Here is a 6,821-nt window from a genome sequence, read left to right as displayed (position 1 = left end):
TGAGAAGGGAACACTCCAAAAACACTGGAGAACCCACAGAGGAATAAAACCCTTTAACTTATAGACCTACCTACCAGGAACGCAAAAAGATCAGCACGCACATTCCTCAATCTCCACTACCCCAACCGCAAAGGACTAAAATACAAGTCCACATACGCAACCAGTTTCTCCTACATTTGCATGCAACTATGGAACGCACTACCGAAGACCATAAAAACAACGCAAGACATAGCTATCTTCCGAAGGCTACTGAAAACTGACCTGTTCAAAAAGGCATACCATAAACAACCATCCTAATTACTAAATAATAAGACTGATCACGAACTAGACAGAACCGAACTCTTATCACTGACTGCCTAACCTCACTGCTATTAATGAGCAAGCACTACCACTTTAATACCTAATGTCGAAAATGATTTCTCTATAATTGATGATCTAACACAGGTTACAATCCAATCTATTACTCAGGAACTTATATGTAATACCATAATGTATTCTTCTTTATCATGTATGTACGCACCTTAATGCAATATCACTTTAATCCTTATATCGAAAACGATCTCTCTATAATTGATTACCTAACATACGTTATAATCAAATCTATCACTCAGGAATCTATATGCAATACCATAATTTATTATTCTGTACCATATATGTACGCAACTTAATGCAATACCATTTGTAATTCTGTTAACCAGAAATGGCAACCGCCACTACGGCAAATGTAAGCCACATTGAGCCTGCAAATTGGTGGGAAAATGTGGGCTACAATTGCTACAAATAAATAAAATAAATAAACTATACTGAGTGTAATAAAAGCTTCAGTCAGAAGGCACACCTCACAAGACACCAGAGAATCCACATGGAAGAGAAGCCATTTACATGTTCTGAGTGTGGTAAATGTTTCTCTGACAAGGGAGAACTGACAAGGCACCAAAGAATTCACATGAGAGTGTAGCCATTTACAAGTGTGATAAAAGCTTCACTGAGAAGGGAACACTCAGAAGACACTGAAGAATCCAGATAGGAATGAAAACCATTTAGCTGTACTGAGTGTAATAAAAACTTCTGTCATAAGAGAAGCCTCAAAACACCAGAGAATCCATTCAGGAATAAAATCATATCTGTGTACTGAGTATGGCAAAAGCTTCATTTGTTATGGTATAAGCCAATCATCAGAATTAAATGTGTAGGATGATGTTGTGTTGGATCAAATACATATATATATACCAATATATTTGTGCAGCTTTTATATATTTGACACTGTAGCAGAGAAAATAGTTTCATTTCAAGCCCCTCTCTCCCTATCCCTTTTTCTGGGAACTTCTGATAGCAGGGATAGTTAATTACAAACACTTAACAAAGACAAAAGAGAGATATATAACTCTCTCTGCCCTCCCACCTAAAAAGACTGAACAAAAGCTTGACTAAGGTGGGTACCTGGACGCTCATCAGGACATCTCTGAAAACCAAAGACCCAAGAGACAGAAAGGCTGGAGAAGCCATTGAAGACAAAGAACTCAGAGGAAAAGCATAAACAGGCCATTTGCTTGTCAAAGGTATACCTGCCCCTCCCATCAGCTTTCAGACATGTGCAGAAAGGAAGGACTTATAATGTGGTCATGTGAACAGACTACATTAACCATAATGCCTTGCAAAATATCCAGGACATGCACACACCATGCTTCTCTGCTAACATTATAAAAGGCCTGGAAACAGCCCAGCTCGCTCTCTTGGAACCTGCCTCCTCTTGGGACCTGCCTCCTCTTGGGACCTGCTGCTCTCTTTGGGGTCCGCTGATGCCTTGCTCCTGAACATGTGCTCATCAATCAGCTGGACCACAGCATGCTTGTAACAAGGACTTGTAAGTTAACCTACCTGCTACTTTGTTCTATTTTATGCACAAATTCTCTGTTCTAAGATCCTTTTAAAAACCTACCTCTCATGTGCAATTGTATATTAAATCAATCTTTTTGAAGCTAAAAATACGGTCTCTTTGTGTTCTAGAGTATATGGTATCTTTTATATATACTTAATTTATTTAATTTATTGCAATTATCACCTTTGGTGATTGGTGGAGAAATTAATATCCTAAAACTTATAAATACAGCACCTGCTCTTAAATTATAAATAGTAGCGAGTGCTCTAGATCTCTTTCCCCCAAGATAAATCATTTCTTGTAACATATTTATTGGTGGAGAATTGCGCGCAGAGTTATTGTGCACAAAATAGCAGTGTTCTTAAATTATATTCTTGTATTTTGCTGCTTTATAGTGAACTGAGTATCAGGTTTCATTAATTAAATTTCCGATTGATAAACTGATAAGGTTTTCAGGTATTCAGAATGCTGTGCTGGATGGATGTTTGGTCTTATTTAGGTACTTATGCACTCATGTACTTTATGTATTTCATAATCAAATCTTTAGGCATGCTCTGGCATAAAATAAAAACCAATTTTGCAGTTTCTTTTGAGAAGGACATAGATAACCTCACTTTGCCTAAGCAATGCGTAGAATCCTCTGGCCCTAATCCTTGGACCCATAATGTAACTGATGATATTTCCATCCCCTCTGATATTGAAACAAAATGTGATTTATATTCAATTAAGGAAGGGAGCAAGAGAGTTTCTGCATGCACTTGGTTAATGTGGACCATATATAAGAAAGCCTTAAAATAACATGCACAATTGAATGAGAAGTTACTAACCAAAGAGAGAGAATGCATGCAGGTAGACACAGAAAAGGATTTTCTAATCACAATGGCTAGTTGCTTAAATGATCAATTAGACGCCCTTAGAATACATGTGCAAAGGCAGGCAGCACAGGAGACTAAAATGAAAGCCCAAATTTTAGCTTTGGAAATGCAGGCCAGCCAGGTTCCAGACTTGAAGCATTTAATCAGAGAATTAATACTGCAAACGCCACATATAGATGAGAATATTGATCATGTACACTGTCACAAGGAGATAGGAACCTTAAGACAAAAATTACAGGATGCTCGAATGCAGGTCTCAGCCATTACGGGTCTCCCATGTGCCCCTCCAGACCCAAATACAGCTACAGCCATGCCTGTTTCAGCTATGGTAACAGTATCACAGTCCACACCCGTAGCAGGAGGTTCAACTAGAACCATTAGTTCCCAGGCCCCCTCACAGCATCCAAAACCTCAGCACATATATGCACAACCTGTTCTGCAGTCTAATTTAAATGCTCATGAAGCTAAGCCTCCAGTTAAAAGTTCAGCTCCTCAGCACACAGATGCACCACCTGGGCTGCATTCTGATCTAAGGTCCCATAGAAGGGAATCTCTAATAAAGGAATCAGCTCCTCAGTATGCAGCTACTGAAAACCGACAGCAAGCATGTGACATTTTTAAACCTCATGGGGAGAATATTTCATATGGGGAGAACAAACCCACCAGTGTCCTTACGGCAAGAGCATTGCAGATAGCTACCCAGAGCTTTTATAACAAGAGAAACTTGCCACCAGATAAACAGAAACTTATAACTGCAAGTCCTGCTGGACCAGAAACTGACATTCTGTCAGCCCTTCCTGCAATTTAATTCCTAGAAACATGAGGAGACGCATCCAGCCTGGACTGGACTTCTCCACAGCATGACCCACTCTGCAGATGGCAGGGAAATCCAGGTGCTAATTTTTAAAATAGGTTGGACAGGAAAATAGAAAAAGTTTTTGCTATAAACCTTTTGAACACTGTAAAGAATTTAAAATGTAGCTTCTATTGTTCTAAAGAATTTAAAATGTAGCTTCTATTGTGACTATAGTATGTTTGAGAAATAGATGTACCTATATAATATTGTTTAAGGATTCAGAAATGTCTTTTTTTCTGATGAGTGACTCCCACTGGAGTTGAAACTAAAATACTGGGTAAGAAGTTTTAAAAATGCCTCCTTATAATAGGTAACTCCCGCTGGAGCTGAAACTTAATATTGTGCTTTAATGTGAATTAACAAGATATGCTTATCTTTATAGAAAAGAAACTAAAGCTTAAGAAAATAAAGCCTGTCTGCACTGCTCGCTGCTCGCATACAATGGTCTAAGATTATGGGAAGGAACTGTGAACAAGAGAGGGATCCCCCCACCAGAACCAGCCATGTGACCTGCTAAAATTAATGTGAAAGTGTCTTTCTGTCTTTTTCAGAGTTCGAGTTCTACTTATGAGATATTAATATTTTTATGGCGCTAGTAATTAATACATACATGGCTATCTCAGATACTTTTCTAAATAAATAGATCTGATTCTGTTCTACTTACGAGATTAATATTTTTATGGTGCTAGGAATTGATATATATATGGCTATCTCAGATATATTTCTATATTTTAAAAATAAACAGATCTATGTTGTTCTACTTATGAGATAAAAACCATGTATAATTTTGCTAATTGTTGCTTATTTCTAAATGAATGAGACTGTGGTGGTAATCCAAATGGATGCCGCAGGTGCTGCTTTTTGTGCTTTATTAATTTTGCTAATTGTTGCTTATTTCTAAATGAATGAAAATGCTTTGGCAATCCAAGATGGATGCCGCGTACGTTGCTTTTGTGTTCTTGTGTTCTACTTGCAGGTTAAGCTCAATCCTGGATCTGGAATGGACGATCGGAGACCTAAAGGCCTAATAGAGTTCTTTGTTTGTATGTCATGTGGTCTCCATGTTACATGTTTGTTTTATGTTATGGGGCACCCAAGAAACTATACACGGACATTCATAGACCCTCCCTACTAACAGTCCCTCCATTAGTTCACATTGTCCAAAAAAAAAAAAAAAAAAAAGAGACCATTTTTCAGTGGCAGGCCAGCTACAGAAAAGATAAAGTTCTACCAATTGCTATCTAAGCTTATATATTCACATGTGTATATTTGAAATTATGAGCAAAGGTTTCTCTTTACATGATCTATCAGGTACAGTCAGTATAGTGAATGTTTCTGATCACAGCCAGTACGTGCAAAATGCTCTCTCTGGAATGAAATATTGGCTGTGTGCAAAGCACAATTAACATATCTTTTCTAAATTCTTTACAACATTAAACTCATGAGTATTGTCTATTAAAGTGCTACATTAAACACTGCTAAAGCAGATAAATATGGTAACCTTTTACCACACTCATTACCCATAAATAGTTTCTCTCTGAAAAAAAAAAGTTTCTCTCTGAAAAGTATTTAATGGCACTATACCATGACTCTGTTTTTGTTTATTTGGTCAAAATATTAATGCATAGGATTGATAGGAATAATTATTTTGTGTGTAATAGTAACCTAGGAAATTACTATGATAATTGCTTACATATGCCTTTCTTATTTCTAATGAAACAGTAGTATAATAGCTCCACATTTACACTCTTGCTTATGTATTAGAACTATCTGTCCTTTTATCACTGCTGTGAATACCTCAGTTAGCCTCTGAGATAGAGAATATAGGAAAACATTAACAGTGTCAGGATTTTCCTTGGAATGTCAAACGCTGAGAATAGTGACTGAATAGATTGGTCCATCCCATTGCGGTGGTAAATTGGTCAATTGCGCACTCTCATGCTATTGATTTGGCTAGCATACTGGGTAAGATATCCTGTGGCATAAACTTGGGAGCAGCCTATGCCCCTGAGCAGGTGACACAAAAAGAGGTGGTCTCTGGAAATAGAGCAAAATGGCACTTCTGTGGCTGAAGTCATATAAAGTGTACTTGCAATCCTATTTTAAACCAGAGCAAAGCCATACTCTGCCACCTGACTGAATGAAAGCCTAATGAAACTGACCACAGAAAACTTAACCCTAGCTACCTAAATGTAAGTCATGAGTAAACAAAGTAATAATGATGAGTCTTTTTGCTTATAACAGTCATATTCCAGCTAAGGACATATTCCAAGATTCATAGTAGATGACGGCAGGAAAAGACCTGCACGGTCCAGTCTGTTCAATGTCCATTATTAAAAGATTCACCTCTTCCAATACACATGCCCATGTAAACAGTTCAGTATCTTTGCTATTATTCTTTTGAATTATGCTACTGTATTAGGTTAGAGTTAAAGTTTTTTTTTTGTAGCCTTTATAGTTTATTTTTATGGTTCTTCGCTCCAAATTTTATGTTAATATTTGTCACTTAGAACCAAGAGAGGGAGTGTTATGGTATAAGCCAATCATCAGAATTAAATGTGTAGCATGATGTTGTGTTGGATCAGATACATATATATACACCAATATATTTGTGCAGCTTTTATATACTTGACACTGCAGCAGAGAAAATAGTTTCATTTCAAGCCCCTCTCTCCCTATCCCTTTTTCTGGGAACTTCTGATAGCAGGGATAGTTAATTACAAACACTTAACAAAGACAAAAGAGAGATATATAACTCTCTCTGCCCTCCCACCTAAAAAGACTGAACAAAAGCTTGACTAAGGTGGGTACCTGGACGCTCATCAGGACAGCTCTGAAAACCAAAGACCCAAGAGACAGAAAGGCTGGAGAAGCCATTGAAGACAAAGAACTCAGAGGAAAAGCATAAACAAGACATTTGCTTGTCAAAGGTATACCTGCCCCTCCCATCAGCTTTCAGACATGTGCAGAAAGGAAGGACTTATAATGTGGTCATGTGAACAGACTACATTAACCATAATGCCTTGCAAAATATCCAGGACATGCACACACCATGCTTCTCTGCTAACATTATAAAAGGCCTGGAAACAGCCCAGCTCGCTCTCTTGGGACCTGCCTCCTCTTGGGACCTGCTGCTCTCTTTGGGGTCCGCTGATGCCTTGCTCCTGAACATGTGCTCATCAATCAGCTGGACCACAGCATGCTTGTAACA

This window comes from Microcaecilia unicolor, chromosome 1, assembly GCF_901765095.1.
Source record: "Microcaecilia unicolor chromosome 1, aMicUni1.1, whole genome shotgun sequence".
Lineage (NCBI taxonomy): Eukaryota > Metazoa > Chordata > Amphibia > Gymnophiona > Siphonopidae > Microcaecilia > Microcaecilia unicolor.
This window is presented reverse-complemented; position numbering follows the sequence as displayed.